At 41.8% G+C, this 16,172-nt stretch overlaps 1 protein-coding gene across 1 annotated transcript in view; it reads left to right on the top strand.

Moving 5' to 3' along the window:
• Positions 1-16,172, top strand: part of sez6a (seizure related 6 homolog a) — a 90,100-nt gene that overhangs the window by 27,490 nt on the left and 46,438 nt on the right. The window lies entirely within an intron of this gene.

Below are 16,172 nucleotides of genomic sequence, written 5' to 3'. Positions count from 1 at the left end.
TTGCAAAATGTTATTGAGATTTATTTCAGAGGTTATTCTTCCAGTACCAAAATATTTCCACTTTACTTTGAAATACCAATGGACCAAAAATCCAGTCTGTCTAAACCAATTTATAGTTCTCATCGCTGGCACCTATTTCAACCATGCATACACCAGCTCTGCAATAGAATTTAATCTGTTTTAATTTCAAGGTAAATTCTTCACCAATCAGTTTCCTTTCTATAACTAATCAACTTCCTCAAATAAGAAAGGCTGCGGCTAAAAAGACAGCATTAGCATCCACATTCACATTAATGGATGAAGCTAAAAACAGCACTTTGGAGAGTAGCATGTTAGCCACAGGACAGTCTTATCTTGTCATAGCCAATCTGTCTTGTCTGCTTGGATGTGACAGACAGAGGGTTCACCCAATCACCTCCTGAGTTTTTCCTCCCCTTTACAAACGCTACGAGATCTTCCAGATGTGTTTGATAAATCTGGAGGATATAAAAATGTTCCAGCTGGCAGGCTGGGTCACTTATATTTTTGTAAAGCTGAACTCTTTGCAACAAAATGTCACTCACTCTCTATCCGGCACTGAACTGATGCCTTTTTTTCCAGACCTTTGCTAGACACATCTCATCCGCGCGCCTTGTGCGGCGCAAGTCGGCGGTGATGAAAGATGACATTTGTGATAAACGCACTGACCATAAACTGTCAAATCACAGCAGAACCTGCCTGCTGGCCGCTTCCACAGTTACACTCTGTACACTTTCCCCCCTCCGTGTCCGCACATCTCCCGCTCAGTGCGGCGCTCGGCTGCCGCGTTGGACGCACTCGGTCAGAGTTCACTTTGACGGGAGCTAAAGTGAGTCACATTGTGGCCGAAGGCACTAGAAGCCAACATTAGTCACCATTTCCCCTCCTCCTCTCTCCCCTTTATCTGTTTTTAAACTAGAAATCTCTGCCTTGGCTGCCACTTCTATCGGTTGTGACGTACTTCGCCGGAAAGAAAAAGCGGCGATGGCGGTGGCGGGATTATGTATTTGAGGTACTAAACAGGAAAATAAAGAAAAGGGAGGGGGAATAGAACAGCGATTGAGGCGATAAATACCTCTGAATAGGACGGCACTGAATTGTGGATGGCACTGGGATACTCATGTGTGCCAGCACGCTTTTATTTCCTTCATCTCTTATTCATTTTCCCAGTTTATCTCCTGCTGACAAGTTGTCACTCTCACAAAGTCTTTTGTCCTTTTAAAAAAGTACAGTGAGTTATTCACAGCGCTCCATGTGATACTGCAGCTGTCAATCCACATGACACGGCAAAGGCAGATAAGAGGGAAGTTTTGGGGTCGTGTTTGCGAAAACCTGCCACACGATAGTCATCAGCGCTGATAAGATGCTTTTTTTTCTTTACTTTCTTTTTTTTTTTTTTTTTTTTTCCAGATTTATGGATATAAAGCCATTACCAGGATATTTTAGTCTAAGCATCAGTGCCTGAGCTGTTCCAGTAAAAAATCATTCAAAACGACAAGAAAAAAACAACTAATGTACTGTGTGTGTTTTAAAGGAAAACTTCAAATTAGGTCAAATTCAATGTAAATAATTCATGTTGGACTGTTTTTAACTGTGAAACCGTATCAACATTTTTGAAAAAAAAATATAAATGTATACACACATATACAGTATATATATATACACAAAAATTCTGAAGAAATAAAGATATGTACAAATATATAAAATGGTTTAACAGCATACAGATCTAATGAGTGACCATCCGGACGGGACTTGTGTGTGTTCAGGACAACAAAAGACATGCGATTCCAGCGTGTTTAAATTGGGTGCCATTCATCCTCCACCGCTGCACAGATATGGAATAAACAAACAGCTGAAGATGTGAGTTTCAGCTTTGATGTGTGTCTCTTATGTGCCAAAGCTGCACAGGGGCGAGTGGCGGCGTGGGCGTGAGCCCACCTGCAGTCTTTAAAGACCTGGAAGAGCTGTGATAGATAGTTCAAAGAGCAGCATTCTGCAGAGAAACATAACAAGGTAAATGGGAATATGAGCTACCTTAGTGTTGGAACAGTCAGATGAAGGCTGCACGTTCCCGCTCAGCTCCCTGCAAGAGCTCATGTGTTCATTCACTCGGCTCTTTCAGTTCACTTTAGACCAAAAGGAGGCAGGGTCATCCCTCACTCCCAAGGAAATAAGAATTTGGAAGAGAGCTGATCAATTCTTAAAAGAACGATCCAAAAATAATGTAAAAATGACCTCATAGAAAAATGTGAAATTAATTTCAGGTGTTTTTGAGCAATGTCTAGTTCAGGAATATTTAGTCCAAACTTTATATAACAATTACTTTAAAAAGAACACAGATCAGGTGTGCCTCAGGAGTCAAAAAGGCAATCAAAAAGGCCTTGCATGGAAGATATTCCTAGTTGTGTTTTGATCACATTGTTTTATAAAAATAATTATAAATTATAAATCCGGAGACAGAAACACATTTCCAGAGGAAAATAAAAAATGTACAAGCAGCAGTCGAGAACCAGTGTGATGATTGTTGCTGACGTCCTCAGGTTTCCACTCATGCATGGCAACATGTTTGGTTGCAATTAAAAAAAAAAAATACCCAATTGAATTGATTGTCTGGTTTCTGCAGACCATTGTCCATGTTCTCAATCTGCCAAGTTGTATATTGGACGGATGTTCTCTTCTCTGCAATCTCTGCTCCCGCAGTCGTGTTCTCAGTCCTAAATTGCCCATAACTACATCTACAAACAAAACTAGTTTGGTTTATCTGCTTCAACCATTGATAGCAACACAAGTCATTTTGAAGAATTGCTTAAAACTGGGATGAAAATCAGAATTGTGTGTACAGTAAGATGCTGTTCAGGCAATAGTTTTTATTTTTTGTTTGTCATTTTCTCTTTCTAGGCTTAGTGTCAAACAGCACAATGAGGTCTAACCAGTTTCAGCCATGCTGTTCATCTAATAAAAAATTGAGATCCTTACAAATGCTTTCCAAGTATCTCTGACAAGCCCTCCAGCGATTCAGTGCCGATATTGGTGACAACTGAGATATGAACCAGCACACAAAGTCCTCACTCTTTTTTTTTCTTTTCTTTTTTTTTTTTTTTTAATCTCTTTCCTTCTTTACCAGAAAGTGAGAGCCAGAACCTCTGTCAGGGTACTACCGTTTTTTCCCCCCGGATTCATTAATTTTAGCCGCACTTAAAGCACCATTTTTATTGAATCAGGTCCAGTGTTTACGTCAGTCAGCTCCTCAATTGGATTTTTTACTGTCTTAACCCATTAGGATTTTACATGTAGTAGCAATAGCGCGCTAATGATATTGCCTTCATATTATGATTCAGTGGCCATAAAACCTCTCCCGAACACTCGAAAACACATCCATATGGCTCTGCCTGCAGCCGTCTGGTGCAGGTTTCCGAGCAATTTGTCGGGAATTCTGTATTTTTATGCCTTTTCTGTATTAATGGCCACAGATGAAAAGCCGGGCTGAAGCTTTCCATCAGTGAGAGCGGTGAAATATATTGAGAAATGCAGGAAGAGAACATCCTCATCATGTCTATTGGATTATGGCCTCTCTCCTGGGGGGGCAGAGCATATCACAAGCTTTATGATGTGGTGCTTTATGAACAGTGTCGACTCTTAAAGGCCTTCTGTGTAAGACTTAGTGCCATCTCATGGTCAGAAAACTTATTACAGTTAATATTATGTCAGAATTAAAATCACAAAACTCTGGCAGATTCATATTCTGTGCTACCGGAGATACAACATGGCCTTAAGGTGTTATGTTTAGTTATTATTAATATTAATAGTAGTAGTAGTAGTCGCCGTCGTACTAGTAGTATTGTACCTAACTAAAAACCCATGTGTATGTTTTTACGGACAGTTTCACGCTAACAGATCCATTTAAAATGTTACGCATTGGACCTTTAACCCATATACAGCACAGAAAGTATTTCATTGTGTCACCCAGCAGCTGTACAAGCAGAAGTCTGTAATTAAATAGACGTGGATCAATCCCACCTTCTCACCACTTCAGCTGAATTAGACAGAGCGATGATGAAGTACCTGCTGTTGATGATTTTCATAAACTTGAAACATAGAAACTATGACAAAAGCATGTGAACATTGATATGAAAGGGACGGCTGAAACCTTCACTCAAACTCCAACCTTAATTTGCGCTATATTTAGTTATTTACTGGAACGGGCTGCTCTCTCACACAGATCCGTCACCGCACCGCATGTGTTTGTAGATCCTCTTAGAGTAGCAGGGCTTGAAATCCAATTTTGGTGAGCCCCTAAGTCACAGCAGAACAAATACTCAAATAAATAGAACAGAAAGTTCACGGACTGCAGTGATTCAGTTTGTTCCGCAGAGGCCATTGGAAATGGCTTCAGCCCAGAATGACACGCTGTATGGAACATATCCCTAAATGGAAGATGTTTCACATTTCCAACTGGCCGAGAGACCGTAGAAAACACGTGAATAGTGAAAAGGCCACTTGTAGAGAAAAAAAACTTGAAAGGCAATTGGAGGAACTGCACGTTCTTCTGATTCAAAGCACATCAGTCACTTTTCTGCTTTTTTGTAGAGGTCACTGGAAAATGTTCCATCTTTAGAGACTGTATGACAGGGAACATGCATCACACACTGCGATGTTTCACTAAACTTTCACTACTGCCAGCTGAGGGTAAAACATAAGAATCTTTTTACTCTGTTAATGTGAAGCTGCCATCAAGTTCTGATAAAAGAGAACCTTTATTGCCAGTTGGCCTGTTCTTCATCTTCTCACTCTTGGTTTGTTTTGTGCAGCAGTTTCTTCGTACTGCTCTCACAACTGAAAGGGTGTTGATTGGTTCTTTGAAATGACGTCCACTTCGAACGGTGCAAATGGGAGGTTTTTATGTGGCCTGTGTGAAATGTCAGGCAAATGTTAGCAATCCAGCTGCACTGCGAGTTTACTTTTGAGCAGGGGCGTGTAAGCGGTGCATATATCCTTAAAAAACAACAACAACAACAACAACCACAACAAGAGCAGAAGGTTGCTGTGAGATTCCTCCATCCTCCATGGGTTTTGTTTTGCCATCTGCCATGCTTCAATTTTACTGGATGTATTGGTGTTCTTCAATTACCCACTATGGTAATGTCGCTCATAATAACCTGCTGCTCCACCGTGAGGCAGCTCCCTGTTTTGTTTTCTTTATTTTCTTTCCTGAGAGAAGTTGAAATCATATCAGAGCTAGAATATTTGCAGCGACTCAATCATGTCACCGTGCCTCTGCCAGCTGGAGATTATTAAAGCAATACGAGGTGCAGTGTATTGTGGCTATTTAGCGAGGCCGCAGCGAGAGGTCTTCTGAGGTGATGCAGCGCCTTATACTGCAAATTGGAGGATTTATTACGCAGAAATAACAAAAGGAACATCAACTTTTTTTTGTGGTGTGTTTTTAACCAGCTGTGAAAAAAGTGGCGCCTCGTAGGAGCCAGGTTTTTATAAAGTATTCTCATTTATGATCCAGCTTCAATTCGGGCGAGAGCGCAGGAGTTTCATGGCTTGCAAACGTGCTGAAGAACACAACATTTGCTTCAGAGATGTGTACATAATCCATTTGGCAAGCAGAGACAAAAAAAAAAACATGATTGAAATGCAAAAGCCGGAGGAAAAAAAGTAGAAAACATCACAGCACGACCTCTGCCCCGGTGTGTTTGCAGTCTTTCCGTGCGCCTCGCAGCAGAGCAGAGTCATCGCGTCTGCTCTCATCATCAATCATGATTTCATGTTTTATTTCAACTTACCTTTCCATCTTTCTTGGCTTTAACTCCTTACCCCCCCACTTAAGCTCTATGTGTGCAGAGTTGGAAGGGAATCACTCAACAACCCACCACCGCCTTCCCTCAACCAACAGCAACAACAACAAAAAATAGAAAAAAAAGGAAAGGGAAACAACCAAAACTGGTTGCTTGATACAATGAATAGAAGTGTTGTAGCAAAGAAGGGGGAATCCATCGGGGCAGCAGCAAAAAATAATAGAATTAGTTTTTTGGAGTAGAGCTCTTGATCTTCCTCTTAGCGGTTCTTCCACTCTGAGAGAGCAGCAGAAGAATTGAGATGATGGTATTGTAAAGAATGAAGCACGCACTCACTACCACAGTAGGCTTTCCTCTCTCTGTTGTTTCTTTCTATCCTCAAACTACAGTGTCAACGTTTGTTTGTTTGTTTTTTACTGCAGGCTTGAGAAAATGAAGTTGCGCTATGGACAAATTGCCCCATCAACTGCACGTGACGCAGTGGCGGAGAACAATTTCTAGTCACGATGTTCCTTTAACCATTTGAACATAATGACTTTGAACTTAAAATTCAATTAACGCTTCTAAATACTAACTCAAATCATCATTAATTCAATGATTGTTGCTGAGCAACTTTTAATTACTGTTCAATGACGATTCAATGACGACCCATTCAAGCATGTCCCCAATGCAGAGGCACAAAAATCTCCAAACCGAAGGCAGATCAGCACATCAGTCGTTAGTCCTTATTCTCCTTCATATGTATATATGAGACATGCAGGGCAATTTGAGGCACTCTAGAAAATCCTGGAATCTGTCACCTAACCTTCGTGTCACTTCACCATGTAACGAAGCAGCGCTTAGATGTCTTGAGTGTAACTTCAGCAGTCCAGACTCAGATAAAAAAAAAAGACAAACACGCTTAATAAAGCCATTCGTCTTGATGCAGAAAGTTCCGCGACTTGCATACGGCAGCAGCGAGCGCAGCCCTTGTAAAAAGGTGCGCGGACTGCGCCTTTTAGATGAAGGCTCTCCACTCTGAAGTGTTCTGTATCTATCAGCCCTCTGCAGGAGGCAGCACCATCCATCACTGTCACAGCTAATATTGTTTTTCCCTGCTCGCCTCCCGATAGGCAGCAGCGTGTTTTGGTTTGCAGCATTTATGTTTCCAGACTTGTGTACTCACAGGCCGTCACCTGGCTTTGCTCTCTGGCACTCCCCTGCCAAAACACATAAAACTAATTTCAACATCACATGCAGCCGGCATATTAAAAAGTGCCGCCGCTCTGAGAATTCTTTCACCATCCTTCTCTTCCTCCTCTTCCTCACTCACTATTTCCTCCTTCAGGACTGAGTTTGTTGTTGTCTGTTTTGTATTTATATATGTATTTATATATTTTGTATTCTGCTGCTGCTTGGTTCATAAATGTTTGGCAAAGGTTGTAAAATGTGTGTGTGTGTGTGTGTGTGTGTGTGTATGCAAACGTTTGATGGAGTTGAGAGAAGATAAACGTTTTGTGCTGAAATCTCCTTGAGGCAGAAGCTAACACCACCACTGCAAACGTCCTTTAACGAGTGTAAAGCTCACAACTGAAGTCCATTGTAGTCTCTGCTCTGTTTGACTCCTTTTATGAGTAAGCAACCTTTAAAAAAAAGACAGGACAGGATGTTTTTGACAGGATAACCGCTCTTGGACATAGAGATATTTTGCAATAAGCCAGAATCCGTCACAAATCAAAACTATTGTGTCTGTCATGTTTGGAAGTAAAAAAAAACCCACAAGGACCTCTTAAGAAAAGCAGCACATTCATATTCCTACTTATTCCTATGTATTTGTGGTTGCATTTGTCTATCGTCGAGACCCTGAACTTCACAGATCGTGTGATAAAAACAACGGTTTGCAGTGAAATGTTGTGAGGTTGGGGAGATTAAAGCGTTTTATTTCGTCAACATCTCTATCTGTAATCGACTCCGCCACGGAGTAAATGAGAAGAAAATGAAAAGATAAATGACTCTAATGGGAGGAAATGAAGTGTGGGAAAACCAGCAGTATTTCCTGCGATGCGGCACATTGGTAAATTGAAATGCAACAAGACTGTGACGTCTATAGGAGACAGATTCCGCCCCGATTACGTGAAATGATCTCATTTTAATGCCATTCATTTGTACAACTAGACACAAGCTCATTCGTTTTCGAGTTCTCTGCCAAAAAAAAAGCAGAAAATGTGGAGAAGATGAAAACCAAGAATTTGGGGGAGCGACGGGAAGGAGGGACACTTCCAGATTGCCATGTGCCTATGATTCACATGCCGGAACGATTCAAAAACTGAAAAATATTTATCCCGTTGCCATAGAGTCCCACTATTTCAAGTCTCGCTTGTTTGACCCCCTGCAGCTTGAGTGCTCTGCGGTGGATTTCATGCACCAAGTATATCAGGGCAGCTCAGCTTTTGTTCCGCTCCGGCATAAAGGTCAGCTATTAAGCGCTTCCGAAGCTCCATTAAGGCACAGTTTGCTTAAAGTCAGTCTGAAGGACAAGGCTCAGTGAAATGGAACACGTAGTCGGCGTAATAAATGGAAGGGAAAAGTTATGGTTCCGCTCAATGGAGTCAAAGGGCGGTCGGAGGAGAAGACCGTGTCTCACCTCCATGCGCCTCTTCCTTCAGGAGGCACCATGAAAGGATAATTAGAGGCACTCCGTACAGGAGTGGGTGCAATCTTCTTGTTTTAGCGCCGGAAACGGCGGCAAATGCTCATTTCTTTCTTGTCTTCAGTCAACTGCTCCCTTTTAATTCGATTTTCAGCCTTTTTTCACTGCTTGCCTCTCTCACCGCGACTTTTTAGGAATCCAAACCGGCCGCAAAGCAAAATTTTAATCATCAATTCATTAAGTTAACTAATGGAATCACCTGAGTGTCGTGCAAATTATCTCCAGCAGCCATCCATGCCCCATGCAGAGAGCCGTGGAGACGGGCGCACGTTGCAGAATTTGGAGGAAATGTCCGAGCTGAGACCAGCTCACGGCGGATGCTGACGTATCAAAACCCAAATTACAGCAATAAGTTGGAAGCACATTCACCATGACATGTTGAAAGTGCATGAGCTGTTCTGCTCAGCCTTGCAGTGTGCGCGCATGTTGTTATTATCACATGCAATCTTCACCTGAGCATTCCTTCATGTGAGCTGCATTTTGATGACAGCAGAATGTCATGTTGCATGTGCGAACGCAGTCAGTTTTCCACCTCCAGCGAGCTGCAGCCTTGGAACAGGAAAAAAAAAAGGTTGTATAGAAAAGAAGTAGGCAGGGAGTTGATTTTTCAGAGTTGCAGATAATAATGTCAGTTATTTAAAGTGATCTGTGGCGATCGCTGTTGTCCGCTCTGAACTGAGTCTGTTCCCAAGGTGTGAAATCACGTCTCTCGCCTGCCAACTCTACTGCTATTTCTTCTCACAGAGACACCAAAACTCCACCACAGGTTGCATTTAAAACTCACCGGAGCACCGACAAACTTTGTCATTCAGCTCCCCATCGCCACTTTCGCAGCTCTACTGATTTCTCTATGGATCTTTATTAGCAAGCGGGGCCCAAAAGGGCACACATGGGCTGAATTACTGCTGTCATTTCCACGTCCCTCCGCTATGGCTCAATACAAATAAACAAAAACAAACACGACTGCGCCTTCGGCCGCAAAGATCAATCATTTGCAAGTCTCATGAGTCTACAACAACATCCAGACTCCTCTGTCACTGGTACCGTGAGACTGACAACACCATTACATCCCGAAGGATAACCTCAGGTAGCGGGACGGATCCCCTGGAAAGGAGTCGTGCCGAGTGGTCTGAGGCTTTCATAAGTGAGCCCAACAGGAAGCTGCTTATTGATCTGCTTCTCCGGTAGCTCTCTGTAATAATACGAAAATAAAGCCCCTGGATATAAGGAGATTGATGCCAATCAGCGGGCGGCCTTGAGTGGAGCTTGTCCCATCCTATTAGCGCTCTCTCCATGCACCGAGTGCTCACTGATGACTCCATTGATATGCAGCCGGAGAGAGAGAAGGCTGTCTGTTGCCATTTTAAGGAGGACCCTCCCCCATCCCGCCACACACACACACACACACACACACACACACACACACACACCCCGTGATCACTCGTTCTGTCATCCAAGACAGTGCGGAGGGAGGGGTTGACAGGGGGCGTATAGATTATCAAAGCAGCAGAGTGCAGGACTGTTCCTCCACTTTAGTGTCACACGTCATAATTACGCGTGACATTTCAGCCATGTCAGAACAGCCCGGTCCATGAGAGAGCCGACGTGCCCAGATAATTTCATTGAGATCCGCAGCGAGACATATTTTTCTCCTACGACGTGACTACATTTTTCTCCTACGGCGCACTGGCGGTGCAGGGGGAAATAAACGAGCACCCCTGCATTTCAGTTCAGATCTCTGTTTCCCCTCCAGAGGAAACATTTTTTTCCCCATACAAGTCACAAAATGCTTAAAAAAGAAAAAAGAAAAGAAAAAAAGAAGCAGCTTAGAAAACCAACAATAAGACACGGAGGGAAACCAAACGTGGATGTATTATTATCAGTGGTATTAGCAAAGCAAATGCCCATGAAGAATGAGGGCAAGGTCACACTGGGTAAGGAATAAATAGGCTATTTATAATGTATTACAATTAAAAGCTTTGTCATGTCACGAATAGGAAAGAAACCTTTGCTTCACCCTTCAGCTGGCAATGATCTTGAAAGATTTAGAGAAGGGCTACTTACTGTGCAGCAGGTTTTAATAAAGCACTGCGGTGCATTTTGATGATGGCACACTGTCAGGCAGATTTTTCTGCACCTCCAACAAGATATAAGTATTTAATTAAGGATTTCACTGCAAACAAAGGGCCAATGAGGCGTTAACTGGCGCAGGTCACCCTTAATTTGAATGTCACCAATTCACAACTTGCTACAATGTCGATGCTGACATTTTCTAAAAACGTGACAAAATTATATCTAATCCGGCTACAATAGAAGCCAGTGATAGACAGAGACTCAAATGTAAAAGAGCCAACAGAAATAAGCCACCGGCATTGAAATAGAAATTGAATTTCGCCCGAAGACAGCTGGGATAGGCCCCAGCAGACCCCCGTGACCCTGAATAGGAATAAGTGGGTATAGAAGATGAATGCATTGAAATAGAGTTGCTTGACAATAACTGAAAATGTATTTTTTTTTCCAATTATGTCTTTAAGGCTTTCTCAGACTAAATGAACACAGTTCAGAAAGCATTATACAAATTCAATTTCTCCGAGGCAGGCAAATGTTTTTTTTTTCAATTACATTTGCGAGATAACAGCAATCTCACTCTGTCATGGTAACATTAACCTCTAATTTATGAATTACCACTAATTAAGTCTCTCCGGTGTGCCGCCACGTCGTGTCCTTACATGCTTAAGCTCTTAAGCGCACCTCAGGTCCCAGCCCTGCTGCTGTAAATTAAGTTGAACGAGGGTGTAGCCAGGCTGAGTATTATATATACCATCAGCCCCTTCACCTAGCAGTCGTCTTGCACGAGAACATCTTCAACCACAGAGTGCAATAAAAAAAGAAGCATTTCTTTCACCAAAGCTCACATCAGCCATGTCTCCGTGAAATTAGCCGAAGTTGGCTGCATGTCGCCGCTACTGAGGAAGCAGGACAGCTTAGGACACACTGATCTGAAGATTGGTTTGGTATGTTCTGCAAATTTAGAGTTTTGCGGTAGAGTGTGATTTGTGGATGTGTGGATTGAAACAGTGAGAACACAGCTCGTCTGGAGAGTTGTGATTCCAGTCCATTTGGACATAAAGGACCAGGATCTATGCTGGCGTTTAGAGCTGTTGTTTTGTCAGAAACTCCAGTGGCACTGTCTTGTGTGTTAGTCCACTAAACCAAATAAAAACCTCTAAAGATACATGTCCAGCAAGGTTTGAGCCTTCTGTTTAAAAAGTCCTGCTAAAAATGATGCAGCTTTTTCCACATGTTCAGTCTTGAAGGTGTTGAAGGTGTGTACTGTTGTACACCTTCTGCTTATTTTCGAGTTACTAATTGAGGACCTCTGTCTGCCTGCTTGTACCAAACAGAAAGTATCAGAAACAAATGCAGTATATATGTATTCACGATCCCACTTAAGGAGAAGCACATAAGTAAAGTAAATTGGACATGGTGATACTTCATTCAATGGGAAGATTCCTGATTTGTGGAAATTACGTAGTCTTTGTTTGCTTATTTAAAATATGTCTGTACTATATTTCACAAGGTGAACTTATCAGCCGTCTGAATTAGAAAAATTAAACAAAAATATTGATCTATGCTATCAGAACATTGCATCCGTTGCCATTTCCGTGACCTGCTTGGAAATGCTTTTATAAAGGAGTTTGAATTTGAAGGATAGGTTGGCAAAAGTTGTAATTCAAGAATAATCTTTATCCCTTCTATGGTTGGGTATATAATCAGATATTGTTATTGCCTTAGCTTTCTGTTAGCAAGAAAATTGGATGACCGAGATAAAGCACACAGCTTACTGTTCCACATCTTGTGTCGTGTGCACTACGTCACGCACGCACGCACATCAGCTGGAACCTCAGATTTGGTCGTGATTCTGCTAAACACTCATGTGCTTTCACAGGGATTGATGTGTTTGACCTGCTGACCTGAGATCTTTGGTGCTTCTTTAAAAAGCAAATATCTGATAAAATACTCACATTTATACAGTATGTTGTTTGCTTTTAAAAAAAAAAATGAAGTCAATAATCGTTTTCAATTTCTTATCATTTATTTTTTAGAAGGAACAAAAAAAAAAGAGTAGCTCATTTCAGGTATATTTTAGGTTTGACATTATTGTGTTGGAGGGGTTCAATGAGTGCATATTGTTACTAAAATAATCCATCCTTAATTGCACAGACTCGGAATCCTTCTTTTGTCCCGACAGACTAAATACTCAGTTCAGACTGCACATTTATCGATCTACACATAAAAAAAACAACCAAAAAAACAACAAAGACATTCAAATAGAGCGCCCGTATTCTGAAACATTAATTAAGCCTCAAAGTAGAGATCAACCGGGGCCTCTCTGTAATCACCACAGCCAGGTCCTAACCTGTACACATTGATCTGGCATCGATCTGTGTATGAGAAACTCTGCTTCATCCCGCTGCTCCATTCTCACTCTCCACGATCAGTCAATACCCCGACTGAAGGGCAGCAACAAGATGGTCAGAATCCAACCTGATGGAGACAGAGATTAGAACTTGAGAGGCTCGATCTCAGTGCTACAATCTCTGCTCCCAAGCCTTACCCAAAGGCAACAGGGAGAGAAAAAAGGTTTCCTCTTTCATTTTCAGGAGCAGAAGGAGCGGAACCAGCAGTCAGTAGAAGAAAGACAAGTCTATTACACGGGCAACAGGCTAAAAGTCAGCAACCCACATCATAGAAGTGAAGTTGTTTTGACAGAGAAGCTAAAAACTTAGCTTGGCCCGTCACTAAAACTCAGAAAGCGCAGGTAAGCGCCATTCCTCCTTAGACGAAAAAAAAAACATTTGCGAGAAGCAACCATGAATCGACAGAACTGTGGCCTAGCTTATAACTTATATATATAGCTTATAACTGCTGGAGTTTTGATAGGAGTGCAAAGCTAGCCCGATACATTTATTCAAATGCTGTTTTTCCGTTCGGTATCTGAAGAAAATATTCTCTTTGATCCCATAAATTTGACTTTGACAAAATCAGTTTTTCAGGAGCAGAATGTTTCTCTTTGTGTTTCAAAGCAGCGGTAATGCTAATGATGTTAGCACACCCCAGAGGTTTCTAGCCCATTTCAAATGAGCATGTGTTTCAAAAGGATCCACATTGTGCAAAAGCACCATTTTTTTTCTAAAAATACTTTGTTGCCATGGGTATTAATGAACCTCCCAGGAAATATGAAAAGTCCATCTCTTTACTTATTTTGCTTGCTCCACTTTTCATAAAATGTGCGCTAAAACGTACAGCCCTGGTAATTAGCATGTTGTTGTGTCACAGGGGGCAATGAGACCTAGTCTGGAACGTACACCAAAGGCTGGAATGCAGACAACTTTATTAAGATAAAAAGTACATTTTCTAAAAATAATGAGCTAGGGAAATATATAAGAAATAAAATGATCACCTTGACATCAAGTGAATAGAGCACCTGCAGCTAAGATGAGGCAAAGAGCTCCAACAAAAGAAGATGAGGGAGTGTGGTTTCGAGACACAATCTTTAGATGGAAAACAGAGCTAACCTGAAGTAAAACTTAAAAACTCTGTGAGAAAAAAAAAAACACTGAAAAGCGCCATAAGTGAATCCTACATCTGTTCTCAAGGCGACGGTGCACTCGCACTGGTTCAGCGGGAAGCTGGGACACTCAGCGGCAGGATATGGATCTCACTCATTTTCCGCCTGTCAACACCACCCTCTCATCTACAGGCGTGGAAAAGGTCTGCTGGCAGCTTTTCTTGCTCATTAAAACAAACTGTCACACTGCGTGCCAGCTAATTAAGGTGTCAGAGCCGACGCCATTGTTTTCATGTAAACACATGCACACAAACAAATAAGAGGATTATAAGAACTCCCACGTTTTGTGTGTGCGTGTTTATCTTAGCAGCTACAAAACCCATGAAATTGTTTTTGTTTTTCTTGCGAGTGAGATGTTGACTGTCTACCCGTGTATATCCAAACTGGCAGATGCAGTGAACACTGAAATTTACAGTATAATTCAATGGAAATATGATCAATTAAACAAATAATTAAGAAAAGAGAAGACAATGGTGCGTGTTTCCATTCATGGAATTAAGACAAACAATGACAAGCATAATATATTAATGTCTGCTGTCAGCTATCCTCTGCTGTCCTCTCTGAAAAGGGATGTTATGTATCTTATGTAGCCAACTGCCTTCTTCACCTGAAATTATGATGATGATGAAATGTCTCTACAATCCATGGGACATATTTCACATGTCCCTCTGGAAAAGACGAAGCCTGAATTATGTAGATTTAAAATCCATCTTAAAAACCCTGGTATAAATTTTCTTCAGTTAGTCTAGAGCGCAGCCAGCATGACCAATGCCAACAGTGTCCCTCACAAGGATTTTTTATTATGCCTCATTCTCAAGTGATAAGACACAACTCCTCCTCGTCGGTACCAAATCCATTTTATCCAAAGCCAACAGTTTCTCCCTCACCATTGACACCTCCACAGTGTCCCCCTCCCCTCAGCTTAAGAGTCTGGGTGTCATCCTCCACAGCTCGTTGTCTTTCCACTCACACATCAATAACATAACCCGCTCTGCACATTTCCACTGACGTAACATTAATCGTCTCCGCCCATCTCTCACCCCAAAGTCCACTGCCGTCCTGGTCCGCAATCTCATCAACTCCCACATTGACTACTGTAACTCTTTGGTAATTCTTTGGTGCCCCTCACAAATCCCTTCACAAGCGCCAACTGGTCAGGCTTAGCTTTTAACTGTTGCGTTCCGGTAAAGTGTCCTTAGGTGCTCAGAAAGGCGGCTTACAAATAAAATATATTATAATTATTATTGTTGGTGTTGTTGTTGTTGTTGTTGTTATTATTAAGTGGATACCGGAAATGAATGCACTGGATTGGGGAAGTGCTCCAACTGGGGTGTCAGTTAACACAAAGCTGGTGAGTCATGGCCGCTGTCAAAGAAAGAAGTCTGGATTGTTCACCAGCATCATTGTCTTTGCAACGAGCCAACATTTCCTCCTTAGAAAGCCAGTTCGCAATGACTCAAACATTACGGCACTGTTTCTGTTCATTCACAGGCACAGAACTCTTTTAGTTGTCAGGCGAGTGTAACTCACAAGCAGTAAAGAGGAAAGCATCTAAGCAAACAGTGAGATAGTAGTGATTATTATTTACAATCTGTCAGCCTAATAAATTGTGCGTGGATACAGGCTGTCTCACACGGAATTGGATTCCATGCTGCATTTACAGCGTAAGTGACGGATGTTGCTGAGACAGGTGTTGCTGCATGGATTTACTCCATGCTTGCATTTAATTGTTGTTATTTTCTCCATATTTTCCACTTGATGAGCTGCTTCCAATGTTTCCGGATTTTTGTGGACCCCATGTTTAAGCAAATAATCTAGATACAAAACTCTGACTAGATTTACTGAACTTTGTCTGTTGTGGAAGATTGAACCACATGAGAACGAGTTAAAACGGGCTATTATTTGGCATTTACGAGCACATGGTTAATTTAGCTCTTCATTAAAAATGTAACTGCTGCCTTCCCAGCCCTCTTGTATTACCATTGGAAGCCCACTTAAAAGTGTTTCATTAGTGAAGTGCAATAGTCCA

Source organism: Nelusetta ayraudi, unplaced genomic scaffold (genome assembly GCF_046127955.1).
Source record: "Nelusetta ayraudi isolate G7.1 ecotype Tasmania unplaced genomic scaffold, CSIRO-AGI_Nayr_v1 ptg000011l, whole genome shotgun sequence".
Taxonomy (NCBI): domain Eukaryota; kingdom Metazoa; phylum Chordata; class Actinopteri; order Tetraodontiformes; family Monacanthidae; genus Nelusetta; species Nelusetta ayraudi.
This window is presented reverse-complemented; position numbering and strand designations above follow the sequence as displayed.